The sequence below is a fragment of the Belonocnema kinseyi genome, chromosome 7 (genome assembly GCF_010883055.1).
Source record: "Belonocnema kinseyi isolate 2016_QV_RU_SX_M_011 chromosome 7, B_treatae_v1, whole genome shotgun sequence".
Taxonomy (NCBI): Eukaryota; Metazoa; Arthropoda; class Insecta; order Hymenoptera; family Cynipidae; genus Belonocnema; species Belonocnema kinseyi.
Genome location: NC_046663.1, coordinates 117818190 through 117844972, shown reverse-complemented (window position 1 = coordinate 117844972; position 26783 = coordinate 117818190). Strand labels below are relative to the sequence as shown.

General features: G+C 32.2%; 1 protein-coding gene across 5 annotated transcripts in view; it reads right to left on the bottom strand.

The window, feature by feature from the left end:
- The window catches only part of LOC117177412, a 39900-nt gene extending 13723 nt beyond the window's left edge, over positions 1-26177 (bottom strand). The window contains exon 1 of one of the 5 annotated variants that reach the window (XM_033368077.1): positions 26112-26177. The gene's annotated coding sequence lies outside the window, so the exon portion shown is untranslated. Of the gene's footprint in view, positions 1-1014; positions 1040-14893; positions 14919-22402; positions 22940-26111 lie in introns of those variants that run through there. The other 4 variants (XM_033368079.1, XM_033368078.1, XM_033368080.1 and 1 more) reach the window with 4 other exon arrangements.
- Positions 26178-26783: the final 606 nt, after the last annotated feature.

Genomic DNA, 26783 nt, shown 5'->3' with positions numbered 1-26783 from the left:
CCCCCCCCCCCCTGCCCCGGTGCATGACATCAGAAGTGAACGCTCTCTAATAGGAATTTGGTCATTCATTGCGGTAACCGTCGTGAAAGTAAAATCTTAGGAAGACATAATCCAAAAGAAGAAAGATCGAAAATCTGACGTCAGAATTCATTCGAAGCAGAATCACAACACCGACACTTTTGAGGAAAACGGAGGGAAGGCCCAAAATTCCAAGACTAATTCTTTCCTATGAGTATAAGCATTTGGTCATTTATTGCGGCAAACGGCGTCAAAGCCTGAGGGTCGAAATTCAAATCTAGGTCGCGTGAACATAATTCAAAATATTATCGAATTTGATTCAAAACGTTTCACGGCTTTTTTGTAAGTGGAGCCCAGTTCTGAAAATATTAATTTTTGAAAATTTCGGCTGTTTTAATGTTCGAATCTTTAGCTAGACATTTTTTTACGTTTGCGCGAAGAGCAACCATGGAACGAAAAAAATTTTAATGGATTCATTAATAATAATGAATAATTTCTAATATATATTTTCGTAATAATAATTAATAATAAATAATTATTAGGAATTGTTGATTATTAATTTATTAATAATTTATTAAAATGAATAATAGTAATATCTCGAAGTTTTTTATTAATTTACAAAAAAATTTCGAATGAAAAGATTCGAACCGCACAGCAGCGCAGTTGCAAGGAGCCACGCTACCATCAGGTCAGCGCCGCTAAATGACAGACGGGTCGCGTGACTGATACTAGCGAATCAGTAAAGGCAGCCATAAATTTCAAAAAGTAATGTTTTCAAAACTAGGCTTTACTCATAATGTGATCTTTAAAAAGAACGATCCGTCTACAAAAGATCAGAGTAGTATTCAATGGATTTTCACGCTCTAACTCACGTACATCATTGAATGATTTGAGGTATTCAGGACAAAGACTTTAAAAGGATAGCTGATTAATTGTGATACCAGGACCTGTAAGATTACTTTCTCACTATAGTTACAAACGGTACTAGGGACGCACCATTCTTGGCTATCCGTACCCTGAATCAATTAGCAAGCAATGAGCAACAACGATTTCCATTGGGTTCAGAAATATTGAAGAACACATACGACGACAAAACATTTGCTGGCCGGGTCTCAATTCAATCCGCTGAAATCAAAACAAGGGAGCTGATTTACATTCTTAACTGTGGAGGAATCAATTTAAGCAAATGGGCAGCATACTCACCTGAGTTTCTTCTAGAGTCTTGTGGATCTCACTCGAGCCAAGACAAATTTTTTGAAATTGAAAATTCTGTTTCTACTATGGGATGGAAATGACGTACATCATCGGACTGTTTCGACTTAGTGTCTCTTTATCAAGAGCCAATTATTTATACAAAACGGACGGTGGCTTTCTAAGTGGCTCAACTGTTGGATCCACTTGGCTAGCTGGCTCCTTTTCTCATCAAAACCAAAATATTTTCATAGGATTTGTGGATTTCTGGACTGGATTGGGACTCAGAGCTGACTAAAGATCTCTTGCCTGAATGGAATACCTTTCACCAACAGCTCGGCCCCATATAAGAAATCAGAATACCACGTTGGCTTGGAAACTCTGACTGTGCCACTCCATCGGAATTACATGGATCCTCTGATGCCTCACAGCAAGCCTACTCAGCTGCGGTATATCTTGTCTCTAGGAGCACAAATGGCAATAATCAATCTAATCTAACCTTAGTCAAGACGAAAGTAACCCAATTAAAACGGTAACTATACCTAAATTGGAACTTTGTGGAGCCGAGCTCATACCAAAAATTCTCGATGCTATCTCTTCAAACCTTGGATTCAGAGATGTTCCAAAATATTGCTGGTGTGATGCTCAGATCGTTATTGATTGGCTTTAAGGCCGCCCATCTGTCTGGCCAACTTTTGTGGCAAACCGAGTTGAAGAAACGTTTCTACAAAATTCAATCCTGCTGATTGCGAAACTAGAGGCTTTGACTCAAATGAGCTGAAGGATTTATGTCTCTGGTGGCATGGACCCAACTGGTTGACTGAAGGCTAAGTAGTTGGCATCAAACAATCACATGACCTATCAAGGTTGTGGATCAAGAGATACAAGAAGTACTGGGAACTTCAAAGATTAACATCAAGGTGAACCTGGCCACCTTGCCTTACATACAGAACCTTCATAGCCGATATTCCTTCTTGCAAAAACTGATTCGATTCACAGCCTACATCTACAGGTTTTGCAGACTGTGTTCTGCCAACTCCACACCAGTAGATCTGTGGCTCAAGTCTGCTCAGCTTCGTCCTTCTCAGGCAAAACGCATGGCTCTGTAGAACGAAAAGAAAATCTCAAGTAAGAGTGAGCTCTTAAGATTACATCCTTTCATGCATGGTAATGGAATCCTGAGAGAAGGGGGTCGTCTTCAATATTATCTACTAAGCTTCGACGAAAAACAGCCTTTCATACTACTAAACCGGGATCAACTCTCGTACTTAATCGTCCTACAATCACACACCCTCACACTCCATGGAGTACAACAGCTGACTTTGAGCCAACTGTTGAGAAGATTTTGAATTATTAGTGCAAAAATCCTGATTAACCAGGTCATTCGCAGTTGCGTAACATGTGAGCGTTTTAGGGCGCGAACACCTACTCAACTTATGGGTTAGTTGCCCTCTGACCGGAGTGGACTACGCCAGCCCTTACAACTTTCGAGCCTTACCAGGACGAGGAATGAAATCCTATAAAGGATACATCTGTCTCTTAACAAGAGCGATACACTTGGAGGCAGTGTCTGACTACACATAAACTGCATTCTTAGCTGCATTCAGGCGCTTCATCTCTCGACGAGGTGCTTGCTCAAGGCTATATAGTGAAGAGAGGTTCACGTTCAAAGGAGCTGACCGGGAGATAAAATAACTTGCTTAAGGCGCTACCAGGATAACCATGAAAGTGGTGGAAGACCTAACCAATCAAGGAAAACTTGGTCTTTTATGTCAAATGCACCTCACTTTGGTGGAATTTGGGAAGCCGATGTAAAATCGGTAAAATACCATCTGAGACGGTCGATAAGTGCAGATACAAATGACCCAACTTCGATGAATGCTATCACGTCAGGTCATTTATTAACTGGTGGCCCTATTACAGCTGTCCCAGAACTCTCGCTAAATTATGCCGATGATCAGGCTTTGACACGTTGGGCTTTGCTTTCCAAAATGCGAGACAACATTTGGACGAGATATAATCGCGAATACCTCCATCGTGTTTAACAACGCTTGAAATGGTTAGTGGAGACTAATCAGGTCAAAGTGGGAGACATCGTCCTTTTAAAGGAAGAAAAGGTGCCACCAGACAAATGGAGTTTGGCACGCATCGAAGAAGTACATCCTGGAAACGACGATTTGGTCCGTTTGGTAACAATTTGGACACCAAAAGGCATCTATAAAAGGGGCCTGAATCAACTGGCCTTACTTCCAGTTCAGACAATGAACTCAAGTTAACAGTATGCATCATCGACTTTTGAACGAGAGTGGTAACTATTTAAAAGATATCGCCCCACATAATGTTGCACATTTTAATTTATCTTCATTTTCTTCAATCAGTCAATTAGCCTAAACTCAGACATCTGACTGCGATTGCACGATTTGTTTTTCGAGCCAGAAACTTGCTAAAAAAATATCTCAGAGCTTTCTCACCACGTGTTTTCCAGCACCTAAATTTAATCTTTTTTTTTTTATAATCAAACTTAATAGTATAAACAGGTAACAAGTTTGACGTGCTATACATTTATTTAAATAGATTTTTGCTTGCCGATTCCAAATTCGGCTTAAAAATTACCCTAGGGATTCAGAGTTCGGAAAAAGCGATTGAAAATGCTATTCGAAACCTTTAAGGTCTAAATTATTTCTACGCATTTAAATTCTACCACTCATCGCATTTAAATGTTTTTGGGATCGCAAATTTCGAATCCGCAGTCAAAAGATTGAAATTCAAAATGGCGAATCAAATATGGCGGACAAATATCCTAAAATAAAGCCAAAATGTTTAATTATTATTACTTGTGGGGTCTTGGGGTCGCTGATTCCAAATCCGAAGTAAAAATGTCAACATTTAAAATGGCGACCCCAATATTGCAGACAGATATCCGAAAATAAATCCAGAATGTCTAATAATGACTATTTGAGGGTTTTTGAGGTCGCTGATTTCGAATCAGAAGTCAAAGTGTTAACATTCAAAATGGCGAATCCAATATGGCGGACAAATGTTCTAAAATAGAGCCGGTATGAATAATAATTAGTTTTCGGGGGGTTTTCGGGGTCGTTCATTTCGAATCTGAGGTCAAAATGACCAAATTAAACATGAAAATTCCAATATGACAGACAAAAATCATTAAATAAACCCGATATGACTAGTAGTTACCACTTGCGGGTTTATGGAGTCGCGGATTTCAAATATGAAGTAAATATGTCAAAATTTAAAATAATGAATTCAGTATGGTGGACCAAAATTTTAAAACAGAACCGATGACTGAAAATTGCTAAATTTGAGAATTTTAGAGCTGGTATGAAAAATCTTAAATCATTTGAATGAAATGCCTGAAGATTCAAACTTTGAACAAGATTGTACAATAAGATTGTTTTACAATTGAGACTCCAGACTCTGGATTCAATAACCACACATAAAATTTTACCGAGCGAAAAGGAAGTCCCCTGGAGGCTTCAAAACAAATTTTCAACTTCAAATTTTTAAAGGAGATACAAGGACGTAAAATTTTATTGCGCATCTTTTTTCCTCAAGACAAAAAGTTGTAGCTTTTGCAGTTGTCGAAATAAACCCAAAAAAACTGACTTTCCTGAACAAGTCGATTTTAATCCGTTTTTCACTTCAACTCGTGCTCAGTGCTTCAGTTTTTGAATTTTTTTATGACAATTTTAGGGAATGTGCTTTAGGATGTCCTTGGATTGAAAATTTAATTGGAATTCAAAACCGTTGTTTTCAAAAATTGTTATTAATTTTTTTCTGATGCTCGGCGCAAATCGAACATTTGTAAATTCCAGCGTTTCGTTTAGCGAGGGAATTTTGAGCAGGCTAATAACTTTCGCCGCAAAAATGCAGAGAAAGGTGTAATGAAGTTTTCTGGAAAGTTTCAGATCAAAATATTTGATAGTTTAGGAGTAGTTGTGAGTTTAGTGAACGTCAGCCCTGGAGTCTTTGAGCGTACTATGTACTCTGAGACTTTCCACTGTGTCACGTTCTCTCGCTAGTGAGTTGTTGCTTAAAATATGATATTATGCAATTTTTTAATGAATAACAGTTACAGGAAAAAAAGTTAATAAAATATTCATGAATTTTATGCAATTTTTAATGTATTTTTCCGTTTTCTTTCGATTTAAAAGTAGGAGTCTCTTATGTACGCCTAATGTTTACACCTATATTCGGCTTAAACCGTAAGCGACCTTGAATATGCATTTTAAAAACAAACCTATGCACACTTGTCTTGCAATTTGGATAAATTTGTTGCAAAAATAAAACAGATCAGTTAGTCTTTAAGGGCATGTGATACTTAGAAAATTGTCGATTTTACCAGTTTTAGGTTCCCCCGGCTTTTTTTCTAGAATAATAAATATTGTGTCTTAAAAATTTGGGAAATGATAGCGAACATGCTAACGGACGTCCCCACACACCTTTTTTTGTAGGTTAATTCAAAAAAGTTTTAATTTAGCAAAATGTGATTAATTTGCATAGCGCTCAGGAAATAGTATCGATTTTTTCAGTGTAAGATTCCCCCGGCTTTTTTCCTAGGATAAGAAATATTTTGCCTTCAAAATCTTGGAAATGATAGCGAACATGCTAACGGACGTCCCCACACAGTTTTTTTGTGTTTCTTTATCAAAAAATTTTTTATATTGCTAACAACGTGCGTGTATATTTCGAGGTTATGTGTGTTACATTACACCCGAGCGTTACTTCCAAACTACACAATATTTTTGGCCGAAAACTTTTGACTTACAAATAAACATAGTAACTAATCTCCCGGAACTTACCTTGTTTGCAGGCAATCAAAAAAGTTTATTTCATAAATAATTTCCAGATTATCGGAAAGGCAGAGATGAAAAACGACTTTCTTCTTTTTCTTTCTCTATTTACTACCTTCCATACCTCTTCTTCCGTCATAGCCTTCTCCGCCTCTTCCTCAAACCTTTTATTCTCTTCCTCTTTCTTCTGATCACACAGCTCATCATACTCTTTATTTTTTTTCTATATTCTTCCCCATTACTTTTTTCATTTCTCCACTTTCTTAATTCCTTTTTGACCTCCTTTTTTTCTTTACAGTCCTCATCCCATCCACTTTTATTCCGCTCATTACTAACTTCATTTTTGTTTGTGCACTCTAATCCTCTTTTTATTTCTCCCATCATTTTTTCCATCTCCTCGTCCACATTTCCCTCTCCCATTTTGATATTTCTGACCTTTTCTCTAAACTATTCTTTTCCTTCCCTTGACCAATCCCCTTTTTCTACACTTTTTACCTTTGCCCCCTTTTATTCATCCGAATCAATATAATCACGTACCTCTAGTTTCTTGACCTTCTCCCTTACTTCATCAACCACTATCACATAATCAATTGCCGTTCCACTTTCCCCTCCTGAGCGTGTACATTCCCCTTTCTCATCTCCCTCCAAAATAAACCATCCCAGCTCCTCCAAGCTCAACAACTTTTTTCCCTCCCCATTTAGTACTTTATCTTTGTATTTTCTTCCTATCTCTTCTCCCCATTCCCTTCCTCCTCTGTCTCCTGTTCGCGCATTGAAATTCCTACCTATTATCAGCCTAATCTCTTCTTTATTTTCTTCAATCATTTCTTTTATCTCCTCTGCTTTCTCCTGCATATCACCGTTCACATAAACCCCCACTATCTTCCACTTCTATCCTCCAATATTTACCTCTTCTACTATTAATCCTTCTTTTTGTTCTTTCCTGTCTTCTTATCTTTCCCTGTTATATATTCATTCCTTACTCCCATCACCATTGCTTCCATTGATCTGCCCTTTATATTCTTCCTCTTTGCATTTTACACTTGCTATTTGTAACCTCTTGGTAACCTTCCCCTTACTCTTTCCCATCCCTTTTCATCAAGCCAAGTTTCCATCATTATGACTACATCCCATTGTGTCAAATTTCTCATAAACTCCCTATTCTTTCTATCCAATCCTGCTGTATTCCAGTAACATATCTTCCTTTCGTGAGATGTGTATATATCTCCCTTATAGAGATTGAGAATTTATTTTGGTCATACGTTCAATATATATGTTTATTCAATCGACATTAAATATATCGATGTTTCGACCCGTCTTTGGGTCTTCCTCAAGATTTTAAAAATATTACAAAAGAGTCTGTAAAAACATACATATTTGATAAAATTAAATTCTTACATCTAATAATAATTTTACACTAAAAACAATAAATATATGAATTAAAATCATTATCTTAAATAAATCGTTCGATGACATTAAAACACACAAAACAACAAGGAATGTCAAGTAAAACTGTTTAAAATTTCGTTTTTGACATTTTTAGCTTATGCAGTCGTCCACTTTAAACAGAAAGAGGAGAACTACTAGTCTAAACTGATTTTTTGAGTCATTGTATACATTTAGTACAGAGAAGGTGATATGACGTCACATTTAATTATATGATTAGATATTGAGTCACTATAGTCATTAGAGCTAAATCCACACCAAGCGCGAAATCTTTAAATTTGAACAAACAAATCAAATTAACAAGCACTAATAAAACGTCATTAATATGCATTCTTTCAGTTTGTAAATAAACGCATAAATAATTGTACTTTTTAATAAAAATGGATTCTATAATTTTTCTTTTATATGTAAAAATTTCTTTGGAAAAAATTTTGATGTTATTGAAATCAAAATCGAAATAATGATCAAAAGACCAAACATATTGAGATAGCCCTGGTTGTTATTACCGGTTTTGCAATCTCTTTCGTGTTCAGCTATTCACGTTTTTAGTCTTCTGCTAGTTACTCCTATGTACATTTTTGAACAACTTTTACATTTTATGAGGTAAAGAACATCCGATAAATTTTCTATTGACTTTGGATCTTTTTACATTCTCATCTAATGAGAAGGCATTGGTATTATGTAAAATTTCACTTTGTCGGTTTTCATAAAATCTTCACGTTTTAAGACCCACTGAGTCAGAAAAAAAAAACGATTTTTACGAAGGTGTTTTTCTGTCTGTCTGTAGTCTGTATTCTGTAGACACGATAACTTTCGAAAAATTGATCAGATGGGATTCTGCTTCGGCACAATTTTTTAAGGCTTAAAAAGAAAGAACAATTTCGTAAACCAGCTATTTTGGATGAAATTCAAAACGTGAGCACGTTTTCAAAATTTTCAAGACCACATTTTTTCAAGATTTCAAAATTCTATGAACGGTTATTTATAGTACTCAGAATCCCAAACAATTTATCCTAATAACTTCTTTGTATAAAATAAAAATCATTAGAGTTAAAGCATTTTGAAAATCCAAAAAAACAACCTAAATGAACATTTGAAGCCAAACAACGCATGATATGAAAAAAAGTCAAGAGAAGAAAAACGTTGATTTTTGAAATCTCTACAGGACTACGATAACGACTTTTTTTAATTTGGTCAAAAAGTTGAACATTCAAAATTTGATCGTACCTTAACTTTTTTAAACCAAATTTTTTCAGGATTTCAAAATTCTATGAACGGTTATTCATCGTATGTATGTATGTCTGTATGTCTCTGTGAACATGATAACTTTTGCAAAAAGTAATCTATTAGATTGCCCTTTAATACACTCGTTTACTGTCCTAAACTAAAGGTCAAGTTCGTTAGCCAGCCATTTTGGATGTATAATTCAAAAAGTGGTCACATTTTGAATATTTTTGCGACCACTTTTTTAAAAATTCTATAATTCTCTGTATGGTTATTCATAGTATTAAAAAAATTTAACAATTTATCCTTATAACTTTTTTCGAAAAATCGAAAATTACTAGTTATAGCATTTTCAAAATAAAAAAAAATCAAACTAAAATGAACCATTTAGGCTAAACAACGCATGATATGAAAAAAATTCAGGAAAAGAAAAACGTTGCTTTTTGAAAGCCCTACAAGATTATGATAACAACTTTTTCAATTTGATCAAAAAGTTGAAAATTCCCAATTTGATCGTACAAAAAATTTTTGAAACTCAAACAATTTTTCCCCATGACTTTTTTCTATAAAAAGAAAAGTATCAGATTTGGAGCATTTTCAAAATCCAAAAAAACAAACTGAAATGAACATTTTAAGCCAGACAACTCATGATATGAAAAAAGCCAAGAGAAGAAAAACTTTGCTTTTTGAAAGCCCTACAGGACTACGATAACAACTTTTTTAATTTGGTCGAAAAGTTGAACATTCCAAATTTAATCGTACCAAAAATAATGAAAAATTCCATTTTTTGGTCAAACTATGCAAGATACGAAAAAAAATGAAAAAGCTCAAATTGCGCGCCTTGAAAAGAACCACAAACTTATAATGAATCACTTTTCGATGTAAGCTACGAAAAAAAAAATGAAACAAAAAATGTTCATCCAAAAAAGAGCTATAATTTTTGATAGAACACGTAGTTTTTGCTTTATTCGTAAAAAATAACATTCAAAATAAAAATATTAAATTTGTTTGAAAAAACGACACAAGGTATGAACTTAAATTGCCAGATAACAGTTGTTCGCTTGAAAAGATCTATAAATTTATTATTAATTATTTTTCGATAGGACGAGTAGATTTTCTTTTAATCGTAAAACATAAGATAAAAAAATGCAAAAATCAACTTTTTAGAAAAAGCACAGAAAAGACGAAAGAGGACATAGGCTCCTATATAGGACCCTATATAAGTTCATGTATTAGACACTGTGTAGATGCGCAATAGTTTTTCTATAATAGTAAAAAACAAGGTTTAAAAAAAAATTATTAAAAAAAAGGAAATAAGAATTAGTATGATTCAATTTTTATGCATATTATGAATTGTAATGATATACATTTATTGAAATGATACATGTTTCAGAGCAGCTTAGAATACAATTTAAAGCAAAATAAGAAACAAATAAGAAAATAATCATAATAAATACAATTTGCTATTTATTTTGCAATTTTTTAATAAGTAATCCCAAGGCAGAGTTACATAAAAATGTATTATAATTGATATAAAGCTGTTGTGAATAATGTAGAAAAGTTGACATGATGGACAAAATCGAGTGCGAAGCACGAGATACGTGATGAGAATGTGTTCGTTAAAGCCAAAAGAGCTTTAACAAAAGAGAGTTCAAAATCACAAAATTACAGTTGTCGGTCCATTCACCTTCGATTTTAAAAGGTCTGTGCCCGAATGCGGAAGAAATGCAAAGACCAAGTGCGGAGTGCGATTACCATCAGTCGCGTGCCGTAGGTGCGCTCAAACTCTCTTTTAACGAAAGAGAATTCACAATTACAAAATTACAGTGGTGGATGTTTCGAGTCTTAATTTAAAAATGTTTTCGCAAGAATGTGCGAAAATATAACAAGTTTGGTTTCTACAATAGAAGAAAAATGTAATGAGGTTGTTACTAGGTGGCATAATAAATCATATATTAATGATCAATTGTATTACCGTTTAAAATCTAGAGGTTCGATCGTAGCTAAAGCGTATGCTCTTCCTGAAGTTCATAAACCAAATTTAAAATGGAGATTAATAGTGTCCTCCAACATATAAATTATCGTCATACTCAGCAAAAGTTTTAAAAGCAGTTCAAGGTACCACGGATTCATTTATAAAAGATAGCTGGAATTTTAGAGAAATAATAAAACACTTAAAAATTGCTTCTTCCCATTCCATCGTGTCTGTTGATGCGGTGTCCATGTTTGACAATATCCCACTGGATTTAGCTATAGAACGTGTAGAAGAAAAATTAAATCTATATAGAAATTGAACAAAAATCTCAAAAAACGAAATACTTGTTGCGGTCAGAACAGTATTTAACAACACAGTTTTTTCCTTCAATAAAAGTTATTACAAACAAACATCAGGCTTCCCAATGGGGTCTCCATTCATATCAAACATAGTTTTAGAAGATGTAGAATCTAGAGCGTTGCCACTTTTAAGTTTCAAGCCACAGTTTTATAAATGGTATGTGGATGATGTTTTTGCCATCATTCTTACTGAAAAAAATCCGGAATTTGTCAACGTGTTTAACAGCATTGATGAATCGGTTCAATGTACACATGAGATTGAAGAAAATAACATTCTAAACTACCTTGATTTGTCAGTAATAAAAAAAGATGATGGACTCATTCTCACAAACTGGTATAAAAACCAACCTTTTCTGGTCAGTATTTAAATTACAACTCACGCCATCCTTTTGAACAAAAAATTGGAATAATCAAAAACTTAATTGACAGAGGCATAAAACTTGGTGATGTTCAGTTCAGAAATGATAATATTAAACAAATCAAAGAAACTTTAATCATCAAAAATTATCCATTACCGCTTATAAATAGTATAATTAAAGAAAGAACACATGAGATTTATAACAATTCTAGTAAGAACAAAAAGTCAAATTGGTTACAAAAACTGAATAAAAATGATAAAAGCTTAACTCTTCCATATATACAAGGTCTATCAGAAAGAATTAGAAGTTTACTTAGAAAATTTAATATAAACGTATATTTCAAAAACAGCAATAAATTAGAGAATTTGTACTACAACAAAAAAAAGATCCAGAGTCAATAGAAAATTTATCGGGTGTTATTTAGCTCATAAAATGTAAAAGTTGTTCAAAGATTTACATAGGTGAAACTAGCAGAAGACTAAAAACGCGAATAGCTGAACACAAAAAAGATTGCAAACCCGGTAAAAACAACACAGCCTATCTCAACATGTTTGGTCTTTTGATCATTATTTCGATTTTGATTTCAATAACATCAAGATTTTAGCCAAAGAAATTATTACATACAAAAGAAAAATTATAGAATCCATGTTTACTAAAAAGTACAATAATTTATGCGTTAATTTACAAACTGAAAGAATGCATATGAATGACGTTAATGAGTGCTTATTAAATTGATTTGTTTGTTCAAATTCAAAGATTTTGGCGCGTGCTGTGGATTTAGCTATAATGACTATAATGACTCAATATCTAATCATATAATTAAATGTGACGTTATATCACCTTCTCTGTACTAAATGTGTTTTCTCAAAATGTCGTCCTGACTCAGTTCATAACAATGACGTTCACAATTTCACCTCCAACTACAATGACTCAAAAAATCAGTTTAGACTAATAGTTCTCCTCTTTCTGTTTAAAGAGGACGACTACATAAGATAAAAATGTGAAAAACGAAATTTTAAAGTTTTACTTGACACACCTTGTTGTTTTGTGTGTTTCGATGTCATCAAACGATTTATTTCAGCTAACGATTTTAATTCATATATTTATTGTTTTTAGTGTGAAATTATTATTAGATGTAAGAATTGAATTTTATCAAAAATGTAATTTTTTACAGGCTCTTTTGTAATATTTTTAAAATCTTGAGGAAGGCCCAAAGACGGGTTGAAACGTCGATATAATCAATATTGATTAAATTAACATATATACTGAATGTATGCACAAAATAAGTTCTCAATCTCTATAAGGGAGATATATACACATCTTTAAAAAACGTTCAAAGAAAGGACAAAAAAGTCTAAGACTTCTGTCTAGAATTTTTGAAATTATAATCTTCCATTCTTCCCTACTTTCCTTTCTCGGCTCTTTTTCCTTCTTAGTATTTCTTATTTTCCTATCTCCCGTTCATTCCTCTCCTAGTTTCCCTGCACTTAATTTCTTACTATCTGTTCCCTTTCTTCATCCCAACCCCACCCTACTCCGTCAATCTGTATTCTCCCACATTTAACCCATGTTCTTCCTCCCTTTCTCCTTTCCTCTTACGCTATTTTCCTTAACCCCCGAGTAGTAATTATTAGACATTTTGGCTATTTTTGAGGATACTTGTCCGCCATATTGGATTCGCCATTTGGAATTTTAACATTTTGACTTCGGATTCCAAATTATCGAGCCCAAAAATCTTTAAATACAATGATTGGTCAAATCTAGTTGCGTAGAAATAATTTAGACCACAAAGGTTTCGAATACCATTCTCAATCGCTTTTTTCTCCGAACTCTGAAGTCCTAGAGTAATTTTAAGACCGGGTTTGGAATCGACATGTAAAAATCTATTTAAACATGTTTAGCACGTAAAAGTTAATACCTAAGCGCTCATGGTCATCGATAATCTAAATTTTAATTAGAAACTGTCACGTATGACATTGATTTTCAATGTTAAAAATGTTTATTTTTTTACATTCTCTCTATTTTTACTATATCTGTAGGTATTCATCTACAACTTCACTGTAAAATAATTCTGTGTTATTTTACACCGTAATACGTTGTAAACTAGTCAACCCATATAATACATATGTAGTGAAGTTACAAGAGTCTGCGTGAATGAACGAGACTCTTGCGTAAAAAAGCGAACGACACTGAAAAAAACACACTGCGTGTAAATTCACAGGCACGTGCCTGGAAAAACTTTGTGCTTCTCAATTGAGAACAAAAACGTGAATTGTCCAAAGCAAAGCCAGTAATACTGCTTGTTGAAAACTGAATTATTTTTTCATTATAAGCTAGGCGCTGACTAATATTACGAAATTCCCCGTAACTTTAGTCCTGAACGAGCTGAAAAAGGGGTTAGTCTTACGGAAAATTCCGTAACGGTAGACAGTTCGTACAAGTTATTCAAAATAACATTATTTTCTCCATCAAACAGACCATCTCATATAATGAGAAATATCTTGTAAACAAATGGAGGCACAATAACTGAACACTCCTTTGTTTTCGGGCCTAGGCCTAGCCATCAGTGGCAATAATATTTGCAATGTAATTTCGCTCTCTATCAAGCACTTCTACATTCCGTCAATTTAAATCACACAGATATCTTCAATACGCTGTTATTTGTAAATTTAGAGTCTCATGTTAATGCAATGCTATATGTATCTTTACAGCTTATTAAATAGGTCAAATAGTTTCCAGTGTTAATTAGTTGTTAATTAGTATTGAGGTCTCGTCAATTTACTAATTTATTCAGTCAAGTTCTGAATGTCCGATAAGTCAAGGACATGTGATACTTACAGTTTCCTCGGCTTTTTTTCCACAAAAATGAAAATTTTTTAAAAATGAATTCGGAGATGCTATAAAAGATCATAACGGACGTCCGCGGACTCTTTTTTGAGAGATAATAACAAAAAAATTTATTGTGCTGAATAAAAATTTTATGCATATGCATTATTTTGAGGTTACATCGTTTTTCATCTCTGCCTTTTCGATAATCTGGAAATTATTTATGAAATAAACTTTTTTGATTGCCTGCAAACAAGGTTAGTTCCGGGAGATTAGTTACTATGTTTATTTGCAAGTCCAAAGTTTTCGTCCAAAAATAATGTGTAGTTTGGAAATAACGCTCGGGCGAATTGTAATATACCTCGTAACATAACCTCGAAATATACACAATAGCAATATCAAAAATTTTTTATAAAAAAACACAAAAAAAGTATGCGGGGACGTCCGTTAGCATGTTCGCTATCATTTCCACATTTTGAAGGCAAAATATTTCTTATCTCAGGAAAAAAGCCGGGGAACCTAAAACTGGTAAAATCGACAATTTTCTAAGTATCACATGCCCTTAAATTACGGTCGAATGTGATTTTCAATATATTATTTTTTACAGTGTTCCAATGGGATTTATCCCACTATATTATTTATGTCAAAAAACAATGATTTTTGACACAAAAAATATTACTTTACCCCACTGTGAGTCACAGGACATTGTGTAAGTCTGGTTTTTTGAAAAAAAAAAGTCAACTGCTAAAAGGCGAGTGTGGAAAAGTGTAACAATGACGTCAACTGAGAAGGGAACCCACTGTGTGGGATGACAACTGACGCTCGATCGTACTGCGAAAATGCACAGTCCGTAACAGCCACACCTGCATGTTGCTGCCACCTGTCTTCGGGGAAATATTATATTTGTATGAAAATGCAAATTGTGATTTGTTTTTTGTATATTGAATTGTCTGAATGATTGGAGAATACCATCATAACACTCTCATTGAAATAAATAATAAATTTCTTCTCGGAATAATAAACGTGGTCTCGGAAGAGGAAAAGTGTGAAAGTGAGAAAATTATGCCGCTATAAACTATTCTTGTGGAATATTTACTAAACCTATTCATTTTTTGATATTTCAAGCGTTGATAATAATTTTGAAATTTTCCTTAAAATTATTTATTGAATTATCAACAAAGCTTTTCTTGACGTGAATTATAACAATGTATAACTCATATTATTATATCATATACAATTAGCGACTTATCGTTATAATTTTTTGTTGTTTTGTAGCAACAATAAAAGATGATAAAAGGTACTGAAGACGGTTTATCTGGCAATAAATGTTTAAAAATATAAAATAAAAATATACAAAAAGTAAATTTGTTTTTTAAATACAAACAAGTTGGTCCAGATAAAATTATTGAGTATACCTTCTACTTCCTTTTCAAAGCTTGAAACTCGATATCTCTCTGCATGTGGACAAGAGTATGTAAAAAGTAAACGCAGTTAGTTTATAAATTTGCTTATTTGTTGCAAATTATTCTTGAAAAAATTGTTTGGTACTACGTTCGAAGTTTGCTGCGTAGAATTATTTCAATTTTAATTAAATTATACATTGAATGTCTGAGTCTACTATCTCGAAATCTCAGAATAATAAATGTTTGCGAATAAGTTGCGATTATTTTTAAATGTCTCCAGAGTTTTGCTGGTTTTGATCATAATTTACTCTCTACTATAGAAGCAACGTTTTTTTTTACAACAAAAAAACAACAAAATATTGTTTACAAGTACATTATTCGTGCCTTTCTGATGGCGGTTTTTTGATGTATATAAACAAAAAATATAGTTTTATATGCTATAATTATGAGTTAAACAATTATTAAAATTCTATGTGTATGAGTTTTTCTTTTAACTGTTTCTCTATTCCGCGGAAAAGCTGCGATCGAAAATTGAATTCAGAACGAAATGTCAAAATAGGCGAGGTTATTTACTTCCATTTACTTCGCATGTATCTCAATTAACATCGAAACTGTACATATGTGAATCTAATTTAGAGCTTTTTTAGGGTAAGACTAGAAAACTACATTCACTTAAGTGTCGAAATTTTTTTAAAATTGAATTCAGTACATTTAAATTAATAAAAATAAAAATAATTAGGTAACATCGTTTACAAACTTGATCCTACACATCCCTAATTTAAAAATCCATTAGAAACTGGATTGGAACCCAATAAAATGCCGTTTACAACCCAAATAGGCATCTACTTGGGTCTAAGTGTGTTTAACTGGGTCAAACTTTATACTCCGGGACTATACCCAGGTCTATCAGGATCCGGTGTTTTTATATAGACATTAATATTCAAAGAGCGTTAGTTTAAACCAAAGGTGTGGTTGTCTAGCAGGATATATACTGCTTCACACAAGGACATAAATCGATCAATGTTTTCAAGTTCATTTCAGTCTCGCATAAGGGTCTGGTGTGATCCTGCGATACTTTAAATCAATGGTGCGGGTTTCTAGCAGGGTACACACTGCTTCAAAAAGAGACATAGATCGATAAATGTTTTCAAGTTCATTTTAGTCTCGTACAAACAAGAGTCTAGTTTGGTCCTATCTGTGATTCTTTAAACCAAAGGTGCGGGTTTCCAGCACGATGTATACGGATTTTCTTTCTCCAGAAATGAAAAAAATGAAATACATTTCAGGACCACCCCAAGGTTCACATTCATCTTTAAAAATATAATATTTCACATTCAAGTATTTTTTATCTGAAAGTGTGTGTTCAACTTGAATAATTAAATTAATTATTCTTAGTAGCTGGTTTGGTTTTTTGTTTTGTTTCTTGGATTTTCTATGCTGAAAAATCGTAGTAAAATTTAAATCTTTTTTAGTTATAATAAATCTGAAACTAATGCATTCGTTCAAATTTGAAATTTCACGATTTAAACTGAAATCACAAGTTAATGTCATAATTTATTTCAAAATTTTAATAATATAATTTAAATTTAAAAATTATAAATCCAAATATTTGAATGAAGACTTTTTAGATCCACCCATTCATTAAATGTTTCAAACAAAACAAACAGCGAGTGCGATTTTTCAAAGCGTTTGAACGTGTGATTATGTTTGTAAGTGACCGTGCGTGCAATTGTATAATTTCAAAATTAAATTAAATGCAGTGATTATATATAAAACATTTTTTTGCAAATTTATCATTATATTGCATCATCCGCACTGAGCTGCCAAACCGAATAGATTCCGGCTAAGACCGGATAGGACCCGGGCAAACTTTTCCGAGCACCCCGTACAGATCCTGGAGAAGCCCATAAACGAAAATTTATGCCGATTATATTCCAGCTAGAACCGAAAAAGGCTCACATAGAATTTGCAAGTGCCCTGTATAGGCACCGGATAGGTCCCGATATGAAAATGTATCCCAGATAACAAATTTGTCTATAGTTAAAAAATTCTCGGTAACAAAGATTTGGAGAAGGTAACGGAGACCGTTACCGTATGTTACCGCGAATGCGAGAATTTACGAGAAATTAAATTTTTTAATATTATTTTTTGTTTTTAAGCTAAATAACGTTTATACTCAATACACTTAAACCTAAGTAGCAATAAACATTAGGAATAAAAATTATTTTTTAGTTTTATATACAATATACTTTATATTTTTCAGAATAGAATTTTATTTATCGATTACATAAATTCTTTCAAACATGATTAAACTTTAGTTTTGAACAAGTTTTAAGTAAAATTGTACATTCCTTAACAATTATAATTTTTCGTATTAGCAAAACTAAGTACATATGATGCTCAGATAGAGATAAATATTTAACGTAGAACAGTGAGTATTACATAAATCTCATTCCTGCGACTTATTGGTTATAATCTGTAACAGTTCGTTGAGCAGTCTTGGATAATTAATACTGTAATTAAACTTACCCAGTCTGATAGCCGTTCCTAAATATTTTAACTATCTAGTTTTTGGAGTGAACAGCAGCTAAAATGCTGATAAGAATCTAAATAGGTATGTAGGAAAGACACAGTGGATATTAAATATCATTGTTGTAATTTATAACTATTCTTTGTTGCTTAGGCATTATCTTACTAAGTCTGATCAATATTCTTAAATAATATTCTTTTTGATCTGTCGCTTTAAAAAAAATGCAGAAAAAAAACTTTAAAAACCTTTCGATATCATAACACGAAATGTAATAAAATGCTGCGTCTAATAAATTTAAATTGGCGGCAAAATGTCAACTTTATAAAAAATACTACAAAAAACTTCAAATTTCGATGTTTCTAAAAACTGGAATAACTCTGGAAATAATTATATTTTCAAAATGTATATTGTTATTAATATTAACATTAAGTAAAATAAAGTAAATAATCATTTTGAAAAATCTAAGTCTGTACACCCTTTTTGAAATTTGCTACTTTGTTGTGTCAAGTCTGACTACAGGGCAAAATCTAGGATTCTAAAAATATTTTTTTAGCAATTTGACACGTAGTATGGAAAATTCCGTTTAAAATAAGCCCACGATCTTCAAAGGTTTTAATTATTTTCCGAGTTATTACAATTTTTTATATTTATATTTTTATACTATTCAATGCTACCAACTGTTAATAATTAGAAAAGTATTCCCTAGATTACTAAAAATCATCACAGGTTGCATTCAAAACCAGTTGAGCTCAAAACATGATGAAAAACTTAAATTCTCGTAAATTCTCGAGAAAAAAATCGCTCGAGAACTTACCGGTAAGTGATTAGCGTTCCTGACGTAAGTTGCCGCCTTTCTTACAGGACTCTTTGTTTACCCTGATAGAAACTCATGATTTAACGGGGTTCTATCTGGGTTATAACGGTTTTTTTCAGACAGGGTTTTAAAACAATCAATCGATTTAATTTTCTTGTTTTACCTCTGTGCAAAACTTCACTGTTAGACTTAGAAAGGTCCGTTTTCAAAGCATATAACCTCGACTATATACATACAATGTTATTTCTGCCGAGGCTTCAACTCTGGACGTACCAGCATAAACAGGTTGTAGTAAATATTCAATAAGAACGAGTTCACATCCGCATTCTTTTATCACTTATACCATTTTATTATTTCATCCAATGACCGTGATGTTACTGTATTCGCCAATCATTCGGCCACATGTCAATAAACCAAAAAAATCGGAAATCAAATATTGCATTTGTTATCTAAATTTAAATATCTCGCCAAGACAGGACGCAGCAACATGCAGACGCGACTGTTACTAATGCCCTGGCTCCACGCTGTATTGAAGAGGATATCTTTATGGGTACTGTCACACCTCTGCCTGCAAAATTAATGGAATAGAATGGATAATGTACGAAAATATTTTTACAGTGCTCGAATGAGTAAGTTAGAGAAATAAGAAAAATATTAAATATCTCACTCCTTTGTATTATAAAACAGAACTTTGTTTTTTCGAAGCCTGAAACCAAGCCATATGTATACATTGCATTTTGTAGGTTAGATTGCTGTAAGCTGACGGTTCCTATACGAATTTGAAATTTCACCTTTAAAAAAATATTTACATTGTACTCATTATCATAATTGTTAATTTTAACTATTAAAACTTGGTTTATTTCATTTGAAAAATTAACAATATTTAAAATTCCCGCGCGATTTTAAGCAGACAGGCAGAAAAACTCGGCTTACCTGCTCAGCTACAGGGAATTATGGACACTTGACAAATATTTCATCTATGTGTGCAATACGCGTGAGAAATAATGCATTGGCATCCCATAAAATTGTAATATAAATAATTGAATAATTTTGGTATTCATAAAAGCTACTTTTATAACCTCAGATATAGGTAAAATATTGAATGTAAAGAAAAATAATTAAAAACATACCCAGAGTGTCTAGCGTTTGTGGAAAATAAATTCATGATTTCCAAATTTTTCAGGACAAAAATTCATTTGTTTAGGTGCCTTTTCTAAAAATGTATCAAATGCGAAATTTATTATACGCCCCCAAAATCCATTTTTCTGATCAAAAACCGTATTTGGTAATTGTTCATTTCACCACTGTGAAAAATCACAAAGCTGAAATCGAAAATATTTTAAAGTTTTCCTTTCATTTATTCGTTGAGCTTTAGCGAATAAAACGACATTTTTACTATCCAATAATTTGTTGTTGTCAATATAATTAAAGCGAGTTGAATTCCGCGTGTAATAATATCTTTTTGAATCATTAATTTTCTATATATATTTTCAAATGAATAGTTTAATTTCCAACTAAAAAAGATTATTTTCCAGTAAATAAATATTTCAACAAAAGAGTTGAATTTGCAACCAAAGATGAATTTTTAACAATGATGATGAATCTGCAAGCAAACAAATGAATTTTTAACAAAGTAGGTCAAATTTTGATTTAAAAAAAACACACACACAAATCAACCTGCAAAACGAATTTTCTACAAAGCAGTTGAATTCCCAACCCTGAAGTATTAATTTTTTACCAAAAAGATAAACCTTCAACAAAATAATTTAATTTTGAACCAAAGAGAAGAATTTTAAATACCAATAATGAATCTTCAACCAAGCAAAGATTTTAACAAAGTAGTTCAACTTTTTACCCAGAGTTTTGATTTTATTGCCAAAAAGACGAATTTTCAACAAGTAAAAATTTTTCAGTCAAGAAAGAAAAAAATTTCATCCAAATTGATGAACTTTTACAAAAGAGTTCATCTTTAACCAAAGAGTTGCAGTTTAACCAATAAAGAAGAAATTTTGATAAAAAAATTAGCTTTCTACAAATAAATGTCTTTTTAAATATCATTGTACTTTTTCAAGTGAATTCTTTTGGTCATTTTCTAACGCTTAAAAAAAATTAATTTAAACCAAAAAGCTCTCTTCCACAAGCGGCAAAAACAACGAGGCAAGGCGCAAAAGAAAAATTTGGGATTTAAACTATTTTTTTATTAGACCCCCTCCCCCCTAGAAAAATATATTTTAAATGTTTTTTCATCTAATTTTTATTTATTATTTGTTACTAACTAAAAAGGCGAAGCAGAGTTAAACATTTCAGAAAAATCCGCCACTTTCTAACATTAAGCAAAGATCATTATAAATGTTATATATTATATTAATATTACATTGTTATTAACAATTTTTTTATTTAGTTAAAATTGAAATGTTTCATTCTTAACTATAATAGCAAAGTATAATTAAATTAAAACTTCGCGCTTTCGATTTTTGCGTCACCTTATCAGTGGTGGTTAGAACCGCCTCTAAACCGTCTTTTGAGATTTTGAGGTTAACGCGCCTCTTATTCTCATTTTTTGTTGGTGCTATTACAATTGCCTTTTAATTATTTATTTATTCATTATAATCTACCATATGATAATAAATAACTTACTCTCCTTATTTTGGCCGTCACCCCCTCCTGCATATATTCCGAAAGGGCGAAATAAAATACCGTCCTTATTTGGCCATAATTGTATGTAGAAATAAGCTACCGTCGGCTATTTCGACATACATGGATGGAGAAATAGCCACTCCGTTTAATATACGCACTTTTATTGTGCTAAATAAAAATGTTATACATGTGCACTATTTTGAGGTAAGAATCGTTTTTCAGCTCTGTCATTCCGGGCATGTAGTTCTCTGTCGTACCGATACTGTCGGTAGCAATTAAGAAAATTCATGGAAGAGAATTGTAACACACATAACCTCGAAATACACACGCGTTAAATTTATCAAAATTAAAATTTCTTGAATTAACCCACAAAAAAAGTGTGAGGGGACGTCCATTAGCATGTTCGCTATCATTCGCCGGATTTTGAAGGCAAAATCTTTATTATTGTAGGAAAAAGCCGAGGGAATCTAACATTGATAAAATCGATATTAATTCCTAAGCGACACACAAATTAATCAAATTAAGCGAAATGAATTTATGAAATTCCATTAATGCAGATATTTTTTAAGAAATGAAGGAATCCAGAATATTCACGGTATTGGAGATTTTCAGGGAATTAAAAGTATTGTGCGGATTTCGCTACATTAAGTAATTCCAGGAATTCAGATAATTTCGGTAATTTTATAGGATTAAGGCAATTTAAGAAACTCAACTCGGAATTTAGACCCACGTGAAAAGATTTCCCGGAAAATACTCCACGGAAATTCCAGTTGGAAATTCTGTTGAGTTTACATGGAAATTCCACTAACCTTCCGTTACCAGTAGCTCTGCCCCTGATTGATTTCGGATGTCTCGACCTTAGTCCCAAAACAATTCGTTTGCACCAGGTGTAAAAAATACATATTCCTCGAGGAATTTGAGTTCCAAATCAAGATTAACTCTACGTAACCCACTTTTCTCAGGCCCCGTTATTATAAAATAATTTCACACATTTTGAAAAATATTTTGACCACCAATTTCCTGTTTCACTTGCCAAAAATTTTTTAAATATTCGAGTCCCTGTGCGGACCGAACTTATCACTTTCGGAACACTTTTCAGCAAATTCCCTGCAATAATCTGATTGGTCGAATAACCTCCGCAAATCTGCTACTCTGCTAATATGTTTCCATGGGACTGCGCCCTCAATGTGCATTTTCGTCGTACGAGCGAACCTCCTGAGCTATCGAGTGCCAGTTCATTCTGGGAACGATGAGAATTTAGGGTACCTTTTCACGGACAATGGATTCTGAATTAATCGTAGAATCATCGACATATAGTCCTGGACCGCCATATTTTTGTGTAGTCTTTTGAATTGTACGTCCAAGGAACGTTTCCAGACATTCTAAGTACGTCTTCAAATTTCGTGTATACTGTATAATAATCAGCGGGGTGCTTATTAAAACAAGATGATTTTTATATTCAATTACTAAGAAGTAATGAAATTTTCGTAAGGTTATATGATAAATAATGATTAAACTTCTTTAAATAGTGTCTCTTATTGAATGAGGTTGTCTGTCACTTCACGAATACAATATCAAAATGAAAATAATCAGGCGTTTTTTGAAAGAAAAAAACTCGATTTTTGTATTTAATTACTGAGAAACTAAGACATTTTCATAAGACTGTTTAGTAAGTATTGGATACAATTTTTAAATATATATTTTTGTATTGATTATGACTGTCTCTAACCATACGAAGATTTTAAGACAAAGATACAAATAATCAGAAGTGGGTTTTGACAAAATTCGACATTTATATTCATTAACCGGTAATAAGCGTTAAATTCTGATAAATTAAGAATTTGTATTCCTACAAATACGCGATTTTTCCTCCGTCTAAAAATCCCTCAACGGGAACAGAAGAAGTGCAAATCCTATTCCCCTTCATGATTATATGTTTCATATATTCTACAAAAATGTTTTGGTTAGATGATAGAATAGCTGGTACCACCCTTTATTTTATGGACATTTTTTTTCCAAAATCGAAGTATTGTAACATGAAATTGAAGTACATTCGAAACGATTTGTTAAAAGAAAGAATTAAAATGGTTGTTAATTACATTATTATGAAGTGTCAAATATGGGTCTACCAAAAATTTGAATTTGTCATATTCAACTAACCATTAAAGTGTTTTCACGATATTCTTCCTGGGAAAAAGAGTATATATACGAAAAATTGTCATCTTTTTAAATAAAATGGAACATATTTTATGAATTATTTTCATCAGTATAACCAATCATAAAAATTTCATTTGTAATTTTTTTTAAGTTGAAAAAGGGGTCGAGGTGCTTTAGAATTTGAAACGACTCTTTCTTTAACAACTTTAGCAACTTTTTCTTTTTTTTTAAGTAAAATGGTTTATATGAACAAAACAAACAGCAAAATATGTCAATATATGTAAATAAAAGTTCAAATTACACTTATTCATAACTTTTTACATTGTCGGGTATTGTAAAAGGACTTAGACGGTAAGTTAAAAAAGTCAATTCTTTAAAGAGAAGTTTTTAGCTCTGGCACAATTAAAATTAAAAGACAAAAAAGCGGTGTGCGAAGACTTTAGTTCACCCCTGAAACCATATAGGTTGTAAAACGAGTCGCCGGGGATTTTTCGAATTTGGATCGTAGAATATTTATAGGGTGATTCAATAAAAAAGCTATTTAATCAAAATTTTAATCAATATTTACCAAATAATCTTATCAAAGTTTCTTTTTTTTTAATAATTAAATACAAAATCGACTTTTTTTAAATAACCTTCAGATTATTTGCATTTTGATCTTAACATATTCGCGAGGTAAGAGACAAATACATTAAATTAAAAAAATGTTGACCACGAAATATGAATACAATTAAAATAAAAGATGTGTATAATCCTTAGGGTAATGCTCAAATGACTTAATTATCAGCATCTATCCAGTTCAAATTCAGAGGTTACGATCCTCGGCTTCTTTTGACTGCTTCAGCAGAATTAGTAGAATCGGTATTTTTTAAAATTGATTTTATTTTTTGTTATTGTCTTTAGCATTTAACTTACTTTTTCTAGTAATTCCTTTAGCAGAATCAATAAGATCGTTAATATCAGAAGATTGACATTTTTTAGTTCATAGTCTTCCTGGTTTCTAACTTTTTTCTATTTCTATCTTCAAGAGCTTTTTCTGAAATTTCATTTCGGCGTTTTCGTTTTTGGTTTTTAGGTTCCTCAGCCTTAGCTTTATTTAAAAAAAATTGATTTTCCCTGATTCCTAATCTCTCCATGCCTGCCTTCCTTTTCATTTTGGGGTTAGAGGGTAATGCAAAGAATCATGAATACATCCGTTTTTTTACCAATTTTAAAGCAATTTCTTGTACGTGTTAGGTTTAAATCGCTTTTTGTCTCAAATTTCTAGAATCGTGTAATGTTTCATGAATTGCATGCTAACCTGAAAACTGAATACAGAAAACTTATTTTCTCTCTACACTATTCAAATCAACCTTATTATTATTCAACACATTTTTAGAAGTCTTAAAAATTACATCCAAGATTCTTTTTCTAAATGTAAATCAGGCAGTAATTTTGTTGGACGTCTAGTTGTGAGTGATACATTAGATTTATTTGGGGTTAAGTCTCGTCCCTAAGTTGCGAATTTACTCTTATTCCTGAATTACATATATCACTAAATATAATTACCTACTTAATTCTTTTAAGTAGAGCTCCAGTAATTTACTTCAAAATATTGTTTTTACCTTTAATTCGGCTTTTCATTCTGAATTTTACAAAACAACAAACGAACATAACCATACTTTTACCCATTACAAAGAATAGAAATCATTGCAAGAACATACAATCCAATTCTTGGCAGGGGGGTGCCAAGAATTGCAGACAGTGCTTTAGATTGAAAATTCATTGGCATCCCCTATTATTTATTAAACAAATTATAGTTAAATCTTAGTTATTTTTTTATTAACAATTTTAACATTTCCTAGAAATGTGCTGAAAAGAAAATAGTCACTTCTGTTAATTATAACGTTACTAAGGGTAAATTGAAAACTGCAATTATCTAAAGATTTTCTTTAGCTAACCTGAAAATTCTGGGCAGTCAGGAAGCAAGCCTGAATTTTGTAATTTCAGAACACATATAGTTTAGCATAAAATGAATACATATTACTGAGAAAAAATGTCTGCACTATTTAAAAAAATAGAAAACAATCTGCTATTTATCTCTATTATCTTATTATTTCATAAAATATAGAGAAGGCTGTCAATAATTGGGGGGGGGGGGCAAGAATTGGTGCTCTTACCCTATGAATTATAAAAAATAAAAAGATATTGTGTATTTTGTCCAGCTTTCTAACATAACCTTCTTTTCATACTTGTGACCCTTGTGACTTTACTGATCCGCAATCAACGCAGATTAATGTCACGATAAAAATCAAATGAATATTGTTTGTAGAATTGTTATGACTAATCTCTTATGAATTAGTTTAAATAATTTAATTCTACCTTTACGTACAATCCTTTCTGCGATGAGCTGTCAGAAACTTATGTTATGAGCAGTGCTTGTACCGCATCGTAACGAGTGCCCTAATTCTTCTACGCATGCGTCGCGCTCGGTCTCTGATTCGTTGCTGTTAGCGCGCAATTTGAAATGCTAAAAGATAACATTTTTATTGTTTATCATGAATAATGTCATTTTAACTTATATAAATGTAAATTAGAAAGATATTAATGAGCCTTGATAACAATAAACATTAAGTAAGTGCATACTGTGTAAATAAAAAATATCCTTTGATACTCACTTGTATTTTTCTTGCATATTTTTCATTATTCGAAAATTTTGTTATTTAAAGTTGATTAAAATATTAAAATTAATTTTATTTCAAATCAAACAATTATATTGGAATTAAAATTTATTTGCAGATAAGTATTTTACAATTTTAAATCAAGTATTTAAAAAAATTAAATTCGATTTTGAGAGAGAAATTAAATTTAGTACAGAAACGTGTAACTTACCTGGTTTTTAAGTAATATATTTAATTACTCATAAGATATTAATATTATATATTATATGTATACTACGAGGGTAGTTCAATAAGTCCTTAGAATGAAGTATAAAAACAATTTTTTTTGGGTAAATTTTTTTTATTTTTCAACATAATCTCCTTGGAGCTCTAT